General features: G+C 52.8%; 1 long non-coding RNA gene across 2 annotated transcripts; it reads right to left on the bottom strand.

Annotated features, from left to right (window-relative positions):
* Positions 1–5,710: 5,710 nt before the first annotated feature.
* On the bottom strand, positions 5,711–12,180 carry LOC142495663 (uncharacterized). 2 transcript variants are annotated; one of them, XR_012801789.1, is made up of 4 exons: positions 10,720–12,180; positions 8,358–8,474; positions 7,366–7,563; positions 5,711–6,104 (listed from the first exon to the last, which is right to left on the bottom strand). It is a non-coding gene; the product is annotated as an uncharacterized LOC142495663 (long non-coding RNA). The 2 variants fall into 2 exon arrangements; XR_012801788.1 differs by having other exon boundaries at positions 8,358–12,180.
* Positions 12,181–13,289: the final 1,109 nt, after the last annotated feature.

The following is a 13,289-nucleotide window of genomic DNA, read 5'->3' as shown; positions in this document are numbered from 1 at the left end:
GATTGAAGGACCTGGAGGTTAAGGGCAAGATCAAATCTTTTGAACTATTACAGTCAGAAACGGACTTACCTAACACTGATTTCATGAGGTACCTCCAGGTTCGGGCATTCTATAACGCACACCCGGTGAGACCACCGTTGACTAAATTCGAACAGCTCTGCGTGCGCGGAGCAGACACGCGGGGACTGATCTCTGCCTTGTACAGAGAGGTGGTGAATACTGACTCAGACAGGACAGTCAAACCCCGTTTCATGGCACAATGGGAAGAGGATCTCCAGGCTCAACTAGAGGACGAGGACTGGGCCGCGGTGTTTAAAGCTGCGGCCTCAGGCTCCATATGCACGACATTGAAGGAGAACTCATATAAGGTATTATTAAGGTGGTATCTCACCCCAATCAGATTAGCTAAATTCGTCAGGGGTGCTTCCCCACTCTGCCCCAGGCAGTGCGGGGAACAGGGGGATCTGGTGCACATGCTGTGGTCTTGCCCGAGATTAGTGCCGGTCTGGACCCAGATCCGAGATTGGCTGCAGAGGATCTTTTTAGGGCTCAACATCCAGCTGGACCCGTGGCTATTTTTATTAGGTAAACCTACAAACGAGGTATCTAGATCGGGTAACAAGCTGATAGCACATTTTGCTACCGCTATGAGGTGCGAGACCGCAGCACTGTGGAATCAGAATGCGATTCCGTCTATTGATAAAATCAGAAACAGAATTTGGTTCATTTGCAGAATGGAGAAGTTAACGAGTTTAGTTAACGACTCAGCCGACAAATTTGAAAAAGTATGGTCATTATGGCTTGCTCAGACTGATATTCAGGGGATGAATGAGGCCACAATATGGCTTTGATAGAGATAGGTGGGCTCTCCTTGGATGTCGGGCTGGGAGCTTGATGGGACGATCTGACAGTAGGGCTCCCCCCGAGGTATAGCGGTGGACCGATTTATTGATCATCGGAAAAACGAGGTGAACCGGGTTTAGGCTCCTTTGTGAGGTGGACTGGAGCAGAGCAACGGCAGTTGTGGTGCAGGACTCCTGAGAAACGAGGGAACAGCGATTCTCCCAGGCCGCCCCCCCCATCCTTACCCCCCCCCTCCCCGCCATCCTTCCCCTTTTTGCCCTGTCCCTAGATGTTGTCAGTCGGTCTTTGTCCTGTCCTGTGGTCCCCCCAATGTCCGTCTGTTCTTCGTAATTTGTTCCCGTAAGTTTGGTGTATACCTGAAACACTGGACAATATTCTGTACGCTATGTGGTGTATGCACAAAAAACTAATAAAAATAAAGTTGAAAAAAAAAAAAAAAAGGCCTGAAGGGACACTCTTTCGTGTGGCCTTGTTCATTTAAGACAACACATTTTGCCCTCCATTCTGTCACATTCAGGTGTATTCTGCACACAGACCTCGCAAGGTGCTATTGCGTCAATATTCTCTGTATATGTTAGAACCATTCAAACATTTCCCTCGTGGTCTCCTGGAGCCCCAATGAGATTTGAAGGCCACGTCTCAAACCACTTCTTCCACCATGTGTAGGAGATGTGTGCAGAAGTTTTTAAAACAGGAGACGTTTTAGGGGAAAACAAATGTAGGCTTTTGTTATCCACAACTTTAATAACATAAAAAGCTTATGATCAGCCAAACAGGGTTTACAGGAAAATAATGATATCTGTCTGGGGCTTAGAAAGAGGGGTTACCTAAAATTGAGCCCTTATTGCTTCTTTAGGGGCAGGATGGGTCCATCTTGAAATCAATGATCTTGAAATTGATCAACCATCTTGATGTCATGTGCAACTGTGGAAGGATTTGAGAGGCTGCAGCATGATGAGATTCCCCATGCTCTGCTCCTAACAGGTAAGAAATTCCTAATCCCCCGTACTGCTGTGATTCCCCATCTGACCACCAGGTGGCAGGGCAGGGTAAGAAATAGTGTTTACCGTGCTAAATACCGAGGCCCAGATGCTGGCTATTGCTTGGAGGGGAAAGGGGGGGGGGAGGAGGGGAAGGGGGGGAAGGGGGGGAAGGGGGGGAGGGGGGGAAGGGGGGGAGGGGGGGAAGGGGGGTTGGTGGGTGACGATCGGGCCTAACCAGGGACGAGATTCAAAAGTGCTTCTGTGCTGTAGGACTGTGAGTCTCCAGAGAAGCAAAGAGCAGTATTTTTAAGCAGGAGATTTTAAAGTGCGGTCTCTATCCCCATAGGGGTGGAAGCAAACCCCCCCTCCCCCCCGAATTCCGTGTTTTGGTGGGGGTAAGCTCTGTTTGTGATTTTGTGCTGTGCTTGCTGGCTCCGGACTGAATAAATACTCTTGATCTGATTTGTCCTATTTTGTGCCTTGATCACAGTGTAAAGTTCTGGTCTCCCATGATAGTGTTTTAGACCAAGGGTGCGCAAACTGTTTTTTTTTATGGGGGTGGTGTGGCGGTTGCAGAGACTCCGCGCTCTTCTTTTTGTTTTATAAAAGTCCTGGCTCCCATATTTTTCCAATACTTCCATTTACACCCAGCCTACACCTACCCAACACCGTGTGAAGGTGCCGAGAGACTGAGAACTCACATTGTATATAACGAATCTGATGTGACCTCCTTTAGAGCCGGGTAGGGTTGCCAGGTGACTTGTCCAAAAATACTGGACACAATGGTGAAAGGTGCGACGCGCTCGAGAATCGTTGGTGGGGAAGAATGTTATTTATAAATGATCTGACTGTTATGTAATTTTTTCTAAACTTCACTCCAAGTATTCACCAATTTGCACCAATTTATATTCTATTTCGTAAAAAATCTGGGGAGGAGTCTTGGGAGGGAGCACCCTTCCGAGGATTGTTTTAGGAAATAGAATATGAAATAGTGCAATTTGGGGCATGCTTGCAGTGAAATTTAGAACAAATGATGTAATGGTCAGATCATTTATAAAATAACTGACCTGCAGTCATACTGTACATGGCGAGCAATACTGATCTTACTGCTCCTCCCACAAATTCCAAGATTGTTGCACCCCTCCTCATCCTGTCTCTTCCCCCTTTTCCTCTCACCCTCTCACCCTCCCACCCCCCCTTGTCCTCTCACCCTCCCTTGTCCTCTCACCCCCCCTTGTCCTCTCACCCCCTCCCTTCATCCTCCCTCTCATCCCCCCATCCTCCCTGTCATTATCAGTACAGTAGCTTTCACATTTAGACTTCAAAATCCAGCTTTATATTGCATATTGAATCATGCCATTGAATAAGTAACCTGCTCTGCCTTCTTGGGGATGATCAGTAACTAAGAAGGGTGCTGCAGAGATTGCAATGCTGCTGCTGATGAGAGCTGAGTTAGGCCGAGTCCATAGACGGACAGGCCGTGCTGAGGCGTGCGGACGCTCCGCGCTGAGCCCCTGCATCCTCAATGAGGATGCCTTGAGAGGGGGCTCACGCGAGCGTCCGCAGGCGTGCTGACGAGATGGAGGTTTCAGCCGAGCGCCAAGCTGTTTTTCAGCGCGCTGTCGGCTGAAAACCTCCAATCACAGCACAGCAGCGTCAACGTCACAGCGCCGTGACGTCGGCGCCGTGACATTGACGTCAGTGCGTCGCGGGTGATTGGCCCAGCGACATCACTGCCCCGCCTCCAAGCACCTCCCCCCGGCTCCCTTTGCGCACGCTGGCTCGCCTGCAAGCCCGTGCAATCGCGCTGACTGAAGCAGGCGAGCCTCAGCGTTAGCGCGCCTCCGCTCTCCTCACCCCTCTCTGGCCCGGGCCTTAACACACACACACTGAGACATACACACACACAGAGACATACACACTGAGGCACACACATATACAGGCAGGACACAAACAGAAAGGCAGACACAGACTGAGACACACACATACACACACACAGATACAGGCAGGACACAGATAGACAGACACACTGAGACACACACACACACACACTGAGACACACACACACATATACAGACAGGACACAGATAGACAGACACACTGAGACACACACAGGACACAGATAGACAGACACACACTGAGACACACACAGGACACAGATAGACAGACACACACTGAGACACACACAGGACACAGATAGACAGACACACTGAGACACACACAGGACACAGACAGACAGACACACACAGACACAGCCTCACCTCTGTGCTGCATGCTTTTCCTCCGCTCTTTGGCCCCACCCCCCAGGCTCCTGCCACGTCCTGATTGGCTGAATTACACAGCAGCAACCAATCAGAAACTGCCCAGCCCCCTAGCAGCAGCAGCCCTGCTCTATCCCATGTCCGGTATTATCTCTCACATTTTACCGGACAGGGGAACCAAATACTGGCCTGTCCGGTTCAATACCGGACACCTGGCAACCCTAGCAGCCGGGTAAGAGGGCTACAATTATAATCCCTGATTTAATGGAGCTTTGAGGATCTAGCCCAGGAGTTGGGGAGCAGTGACAAAGCTGTGTGCGTTAGTGATGTACCGAGTACCCGGAAATTACCCGGAATCCGGCTTACCCGGCGCTTTTTCAGCTACCCGGAACTTACCCTGACCCGGCAGCTGGGACAGGCAACAGGTCGGAACCGGCCCCTGGTAATTTCAGAGCAGCTGAAAAAGACTTCAACACTTACCTGCAGCCGGCGATGGAGGGTGAGGAAGACCACTGCGGAGGGTGAGGAGGACCACGGCGACATCTTCAGAGCAGCATTAGGCATCCTGGTGGCGGTGACAGCAGCAGAAGTCCTTGTTCAGTCGGTGGCAGCAGCGGAACACAGCACACAGCTGATGCTGGTGGGAGCCGGGGAACCATGTTACCGGAGCAGGAAAAACAAATGCTGCTGCCATGGCGGTCACTGCCCTCCGATAGAATGAAAAATACCAAGCGCAATTATGCAAAATGTATTAATCAAAAATAGACATACACAGAGCAAGGATACTCTGACGAGTTTCGTCCTAGGTATAGGACTTTGTCAAAGAGTAGTCTACTCGAAACGCGTCAGAGTATCCTGCTCAGTGTATGTCTATTTTTGACTAATTTTTCATTTTTGCATAATTGCGCTTGGTATTTTTCGTTTTATCGGAGGGCAGTGACCGCCATGGCAGCCGCATTTTTTTTTCTACCTTTCACACGGGCTAGAGCCTTCCTATTAGACAGCCAGCTCCTCCCCGGCTGTCCAATAGGAATGCCCCTGCTCCGGTCACATTGTTCCCCGGCTCACACAGGCATCAGCTGTGTGCTGTGTTCCACTGCTTCCGCCGGCTGAACAAGGACTTCTGCTGCTGTCACTGCTACCAGGACATCTGATACTGCTCCAACGATGTTACCGCGGTCCTCCACCTGGTGGTGGTATTACTGGAATAGTAGTACAGGAATAGCAGATAGAGCTGTGTGTGTGTGAACAGGGATAGCAGATAGACCTGTGTGTGTGTGTGTGTGTATAGGGATAGTAGATAGAGCAGTGTGTGTGTACACAGGGATAGCAAATAGACGTGTGTGTGTGTGTACAGGGATAGAAGATAGAGCTGTGTGTGTATGTGTGTGTGTGTATTTAGGGATAGCAGATAGAGCTGTGTGTGTGTACACAGGGATAGCAAATAGACGTGTGTGTGTGTGTACAGGGATATCAGATAAGAGTAGTGGGTGTGTGTACAGGGTTAGCAGATAGAGTTGTAAAGGCTTTATGCGCCGCCCCTGCTTTGTGACGCTAAACCAAATAATGGAGACCACACAATGTTAGAAGAAAAGGTCACAGCTTTATTTTAACATCCTACCAGCCTGCCCGCCAGCCAAGCAGGATCCATGCAAAATGGGGGGAGATCCTTGCCCAGCAATTGGCCGCGCTCCCTCCCCCCGCCCAAAGCACTGTAAAATGGGAGGGGGAGATTCTTATCAGCCGCTGTTGGGCTGCATTCCCTCCCCCTCCCGCCCCTAGGGTCAGCTTAGGCCCAGCCCTAAAGCTGGCGCCCAGCCTTTTACCAGCGTTGATTGGGCATAGGCCAGCCCAGCCCTAAAGCCGGCGCCTCCAGCCTGCTGAGCTGTTCTAGGGGCTCCAGCTGAGGGACGGACCCTAAAGTCTTCGCCCGTTCTCCCGTCTTCTGAGCTTGGCTGGAGCGGCAGCTCCGCTGTGACGAGGAGACAAACTGCTCCTGTGTGATACAAAACCATGTTAATATAATACTCCAAAACAGTTTAATATAATACAATAGCCAAACATTGGGGATGGGTGGGTGGGAATTCCGTTAGCTCTATCTCTCTCCCCTGGGGGCCCACTCTTTATAGCCTCTCCCCCCTCCCCCTGCATGGGAGGGCATAAGCAGCCTTCCCCACTCCGAGGGGGAAGAGGGGGGGGGTAGCCGATCCCCCCAAGCTCACGCCAATCAGGAGGTTGCAGCCCTTAAGGAGCCTACGACCCCATTCTGGGGCCTCTGTCTCATCATAAAGGCTTTATGCGCCGCCCCTCCTTTGTGACGATAAACCAAATAATGGAGACCACACAAGTTTGGAAGAAAAGGTCACAGCTTTAGTTTAACACCCGCTGTTAAAATCAGCCTGCCCGCCAGCCCAGCATGATCCATGCGAATGGGGGGGAGATCCTTGCCCAGCGGCCAGCAATTGGCCGCGCTCCCTCCCCCCGCCCGTAGCATGTGAATGGGGGGGGAGATCCTTGCCCAGCGGCCAGCAATTGTCCCGCTCCCTCCCCCCGCCCAAAGCACTGTAAGATGGGAGGGGGAGATCCTCATTCAGCCGCTGTTGGGCTGCGTTCCCTCCCCCTCCCGCCCCTAGGGTCAGCTTAGGCCCAGCCCTAAAGCTGGCGCCCAGCCTTTTACCAGCGTTGATTGGGCATAGGCCGGCCCGGCCCTAAAGCCGGCGCCTCCAGCCTGCTGAGCTGTTCTAGGGGCTCCTGCTGAGGGACAGACCCTAAAGTCCTCGCCCGTTCTACGTCGCCTGAGCTTCGCTGGCGCGGCAGCTCCGCCACCCGGAGGCCCCTCTGCCGGGCACTGGCTACCCTGGGGCCGACACGCCCACCCAAAGCTGCGACCTCTGACCTTAATTCTTCCCCTTGATGTTACTTAAGAACACCTCCAACCCCTTTGGTGATAGATGCACACAGTCCCTTCTGTGCCAGCTGCACTCCTTGGTGTCAGTCTCTCTGCGCTTTAAGAGTTTTGCCGCCGCTAGAGAGGATACATTTTGCCCATGGCCTTATTTACCTTCCTCCTAGCTTTCTCTTTCCGTGGCGCCTTTTAAAATTCGCCTTGGAATAATTACGGACCAAATGATTAAAACCTCACTCCACAGCGCCTTCAAGCGGGCGCATTCCTGTTGTAACCGATAAATCAACTCTAGTGTTTTGGTGTTGGCTGGGTAGTTCCCCACGAGGTGTAGCAAAATAACATCCGGTTTCACCTGAAATTCTGCTAGCGCCTTGTCCAGAGCCAGTTACGATCAACCAAGCACCTTCCTCTCTTCCCAGCCAACGCTAATTCACCTCCGCCGTAAACCCCAGCTGCTGGCCGCATCGCTGATCCTTCACCCATTCGTGCGCCCCATGAATGAAGGAATGACCCATGATTCACACTTCCAGGGTTCTTGCGCAGCTACCTACTGAGAGGGAAAAACATGTTAATCTTCTTGCGTCCGCACGTTGCTGTGCCCTTTGGCCCTGATGTAACCCCTATAGGCACTGGGTTTCCACATCCCTGGTTTCTTTATTTGCTCCGGCGTACAGCCGTTTCCAGCTGTCGCTGTAGCGGCACCAATTCTGAAGGAATGGGTACCAAATAAACTAGGATCCATCCCCCCAGTGGCAAGGCACCGTCTGAAAACGCTTTGGAACTGGTATCCTGTGAGTGGTGTTGCGTCCTGCCTTATGCCTGCGCCTTACATACCGCTTAATCAACACCCCGGGGCACACTCTTCTGTTATTTGTCCATTGTGGACCCACACTCCCCTTCCCGCTTGGTCGGTTTTAGACCTGTGAACCTTGCACGCCACCGATGTAGCATTGAAAATCACACTTACGAAAACAAACCCGAACCCTTGCTTGCTTTAGATGCTGCTGCTAGCTCGCCGACCCTGAAGGAGCCACAGAAAGCCGTGGCCAATGCTACTCTGAACAGATCCCTTCCCGCTGTATCGAAACCTTTTTGTTGCCATCATCAATACCTCAAGCCTATCTGGCATTACCGTCTCCCTACCGTCAGTTCTCTTGGCTTCGCCCCTATCCCAGCATATGAGGATTATCCTTATTATGAAATCCTTAGTTATGTCCTTGAGGTTATGGAGCTTCAGGAGGAAAGCCAAACCTGCCAACATGGCCCCAACACTGGCCCGTGTCGCCCTAGCTGTCTTCTGGGCCTGTAGGGAGCTAATGATCCACGCGCTGCTACCTCGCTTACCTTCAACTCTGTCTTCTTTCTTGAGTGCAAGCGATGTGTGCCAAGCCCGGAGGTAGGTTTTCCAGGTGTGTGGGGCTAGCGACTTCTGGACCAGGTCCATTAGTCCGATATCCCTATCTGCCAAAGGTGACGTGGGCACTTTAGACCTACGGCATTTGCCGATGCTCGCCTAAACGCTGTCCAATTGAACCGCGATAAGGCGTCTGCTATCACGTTTAATCTCCCCGGGACATGCTTGGCTTTAAAGTTGATGTTGCTGCGCATTCAAAGCAGCGCCAGCCTCCGCAGCAGCCGGGTCACTGGGCTTGATGTTGCGAGAGGCTGTTTACTGCTCCCCCAACCCTAAGGTTGTGGGACCAGAATATGATGTGTTTGTTACTCAGCTCCTTAGCCCAACCCTCTACCGCCACTATGATGGGAACTCAGAAAGGCAATATTCTTTATTAAACCTGCATCTACCTGTGCCTGGGGCCATGGTTCTGCGCACCATTCCCCTTTGAGGTAGGCGCTGAAGCCTACGAACCCCGCCACGTCTGAACAGCTCTAGCTCTTGGTTACTACGGCCCCCTTCTATCCATAGCTTTTGCCATTAAAATCCTAACGGAAAGCTTTCCAGGCACCCAGGTCGGCTCTAAGTTCTTTAGTGACCCTGATGCGGTGCAGCGGACGGGATACCCCTGCGGTCGACCTTTCTAATTTCCTGCTGAAAATCCTACCCATGGGTATGACCCTACATGTGAAATTTAGGAGCCCAAGCAGTGCCTGCATCTGACTTAGTGTAACCTACCTAGCACCCTTGCATTCCTGAATAAGGCCCTTCAGTTTGATGACTTTATCCCTGGGCAGCCTAGATTCCCCGGCCACTGAATCGATCTCAATCCCTAAGAATGATAAGGTGCTGACCGGGCCCTCTGTTTTGTCCTCAGCCATAGGTAACCCCATGTTTACCTTAGTGTGACTGAGTTCTAAGAGCCTCCTGCAAAGTGTGGACTCAGGAGGCCCCACAAGGAGGAAATCATCCAAGCTATAGTGTCATACACCGTACTCTCCATTGTGCACCAGTGTATAAACTTGTAATAATGCCTCAAAAAAGGCGCAGGAAATGGCGCAGCCCATGGGGAGGCACATGTCCACATTGTAAGCCCCCTCGAACTTGCAACCCATGAGCCTGAAAATATCTGGGTATAAATGTAACAGCCGAAATGCTGACTCTATGTCCAGCTTGGCCATAGGGGCCCCCGTTCCATAAGACCCGACTATGTTGATGGCCCTATCTAATGACTGGTACTGGACATGGCACGCCTGCTAGGAAGTGAGTGAATGGTCCTGCCATGCGTCCCAGGCTTACCTCCTTGTTAATTTTTTCACGCACAACGTGCGGGTTTATAGAGGTGGATTTAAGATTGCGATTTGCACGTGTTGTTACCAAATTGGACCCAACTGGGAGACAAAACCCTCCCTAAAACCTTTGGAGAAAATCTGCTGTCGCCTGGCAGATTTAGGCCTGAAGCCATTGCAGCATAAATTCTAGTTTAATTGGCATTTCCGCCCATGCCGGGGCCACTATCAGCCTGCTTGCCGGTGGTTCAGTTTTTTTTTTTTTTAGCATTTTTGCGCTGTGTCCCCCGTTGCAGAATGAGCGTACGTGTCGGAATTTACACTCCCCTCCCTTTGTGCAAGAGTTTTTATTAAAGTCCCAGCCTTCGGATTTCCTGGGCTTCCCCACTGTTTGGCCGACCCTCTGGCAGAGGGAGCAAATTTGTCCGGTGTTACCCGGCGAACCAATAAGTACGCCGGCCCTTAGTACCGAAATTCGAACGGGGTTCCCATGTATCTTGTGCCTAAACATATTCGTACCACGCTGCGCCCCCATATGTTTTATATGTGTCGTATATAAGGTCTATGTATTTAAGGATATTCAGACCCTCCTCTGGGTGCTTCTCTAGCTGGCAGCTGGCTAACACTATGTAACCCCTTAGCCAGTTGTCACTGGTTTTATGCTTATTAGCCTCTCATCACCTGCAGCCTCTGCTTTTTCCCTGACCTGTAACCCCTCAGGAGAAAGGTCGTACACGTCCGTGAACTTCCCTTTTATTATCTCACTTTGGGTGTAACCCGAATGGAGGGAGAGGTCATAGCGCAGGCGTACGTGTCCTTCCCTTTCATCGCCTACGCTGTCGTCCTTTATTTTTGGGGCCTTGCTCTCCCCGCTGCCTCCTGTGTTGCCTCGCTTGGCCTAGCCTTAAGTGACCAGTTAATCACCGCTAGCTGTCTCTTTAGGAATTTATACATGGAGGTTTCGTGCAATTGTGCTGACACTGAATCGCTATTATCCGTAATTGACGAGGATTTATTTCCTTACCTGGAATCTCGTTGCTCAGGTCAGCACCTTGCACTACCCTGGACCTGAAGCGCGCCGACTGGACTCAGCGTCTTTCCTCCTCCTCACCATGCACCGATGAAAGGTGGTAGGGGTCCAGGTCCACATCCCAGGCGTGCGATGACCACTCATTGGTCGCCGCTTCCTGCGAAAACTGAGAGGACCCAGCCTGCGACCCCCTGCGGGATCCAGGGGCTGAGTCGCCTTAAATCCCCCACCCGGTGACATTGCAGGATGCTTGCCCCTGTGCGGCAGTTAATCTGCCCCAACAAAGTGTGACCCATGGGTGGGAGGGGCAGGGGACCCCCGGTGGCTGTGGCGGTTATAAATCTAACTGCCCGCACCCCTGCCAGCTGGAGGTAGGTGGGGTGATTGGTTGTGACGTATGGTGGTATATGTAATATTGGTGCTTCATGACTTTAATCCCACTCACAATCCCCCCTGCAGTGTGAGGGGTGAGTTTGAGGTCGCCCTGCAGTGCTGCCAGGGGCCTCATGGTGGCGCTGTTGCAGGGAAGAGCGGAGGTAAAGCCTGCCTGTGCAGACCTCCCTGTGACTTCCGGTCCCTTTAACAACTCCCCCCCCCCCGCGCATAGCTCAAGCAGCAGCCAGCACGGGAATCCTGGGAGGGAGGAGCAGTCCAGGAGCCCACGCGGGAGTCCTGAGAGGGAGGTGAGTGATGGCGGTGGGGGAGCGCACGTGGCCGGCGCACGCGGCTCTCCCCGCATTTGTAGCGATTGGGGGGGGCTCGCATGGCTCTCCAGGCTATGGTCCGCAGGGTGGTGAAGCGGCGCGGGGTCTGGAGTTAGGGCCGCGCTGGCGCAAGGGAGGAGCATCCCTCTTCAGGGTACTGGTGCTCCGGAGAGGGAGAGTGCTGGCAGCGCGGGGCCTGAGGGAAGAGCGGACTCGCGGCTGGTAGCGGGGCGGCTGGTAGCGGGGCGGCTGGTAGCGGGGCGGCTGGTAGCGGGGCGACTGGTAGGGGGCCTGGCGGGAAAGGGGGACGCAGGAACCCAGGCCGTGAGGCGCCGTGGCCCGGCGGGGGCACAGGTCGCGAGGTGGAGGGACCTCGCAGTGATACGGGCCGGGAGTCGGTGGGGGCACGGGCCAGGAGGGGGCCGGATGGAGGGGGGTATGAGGGCATGAGCTGGAGGGGGCACAGGGTGGGCACGGGAGCGCAGTGGGCTGCCAGCAGGCGCCTGTGCTTGGCGGGGGAGCTGGGATGACAGTGGGATGGGGATACCTACCTGCACCACAGCACTGGGATCTGCGCGGGGCAGGGACACTTACCGGCTCCTCCGGTGAAGCAGCTTCGGCAGGCTCCTCAGGCTCATGGGTGAGGCTGGCAGGACTCAGGTCTTCATATAGCGGGGAGCTGCTGTAGTCACTGCGGCTTTCCCTCGTGGTCTGGAAAACAGCAGCGCAGCAACAAGCGTTTCTGTAAGGTAAGGGGAAAATTCCGTTAGCTCTGTCTCTCTCCCCTGGGGCCCCACTCTTTATACCCTCTCCCCTCTCCCCCTGCATGGGAGGGGACAAGCAGCCTTCCCCACGCTGAGGGGAAAGGGGGGGTTAGCCGACCCCCCCCCCCCCCGCTCACGCCAATCAGGACGTCGCAGCCCTTAAGGAGCCTATGACCCCATGCTGGGGCCTCTGCCTCTTCATGTGTGTGTGTGTACAGGGATAGCAGATAGAGGTGTGTTTGTGTGTGTGTGTGTGTGTGTGTACAGGGATAGCAGATAGAGCTGTGTGTGTGTGTGTACAGGGATAGCAGATAGAGCTGTGTGTGTGTGTGTGTGTGTTTACAGGGTTAGCAGATAGAGCTGTGTGTGTGTGAGGACAGGGATTGTAGATAGAGCTGTGTGTGTGTGTGTGTGTTTACAGGGTTAGCAGATAGAGCTGTGTGTGTGTACAGGGATAGCAGAAAGAGCTGTGTGTGTGTGTGTGTGTGTGTGTGTGTACAGGGATAGCAGATAGAGGTGTGCGTGTGTGTGTGTGTGTGTGTGTGCAGGGATAGCAGATAGAGCTGTTTGTTTGTGTGAGGACAGGGATAGTAGATAGAGCTGTGTGTGTGTTTGTGTGTGTACGGGTTTAGCAGATAGAGTTGTGTGTGTGTGTGTGTGTGCACAGGGCTAGCAGAAAGAGCTGTGTGTATGTGTGTGTGTGTGTGTGTGTGTACAGAGATAGCAGATAGAGGTGTGTGTGTGTGTGTGTGTGTGTGTGTGTGTGTGTGTGTGTGTGGACAGGGATAGTAGATAAAGCTGTGTAACATCTTAAAGTGTAACATTGAAGTGTGGAGATTAATTTGGAGGTGAAGATTGGAGGAAGCCCTTCACTCTGCACAACAACAACTCTGCTGCTGTGAGAACTTGATTTTCTAAATGCTCTGATTCTTTGTACTCTTCCTATCCTCCAATACCTGGCCTGTCTCTCCTCCTGCATCTCAAAATGCCCTCCTTATTGCCTTTTCTGTTTACTGTTTCCTCACTCCTTTGTGAACATCTCTGTTCTCTCCAACTTTCCCACTCTCCACTGCACCATTATTTATACACCTCTCTC

The sequence above is a fragment of the Ascaphus truei genome, chromosome 5 (assembly GCF_040206685.1).
Source record: "Ascaphus truei isolate aAscTru1 chromosome 5, aAscTru1.hap1, whole genome shotgun sequence".
Taxonomy (NCBI): domain Eukaryota; kingdom Metazoa; phylum Chordata; class Amphibia; order Anura; family Ascaphidae; genus Ascaphus; species Ascaphus truei.
Note: the sequence above shows the minus strand (reverse complement) of the source record. Positions and strands in the feature narration are given on the sequence as shown.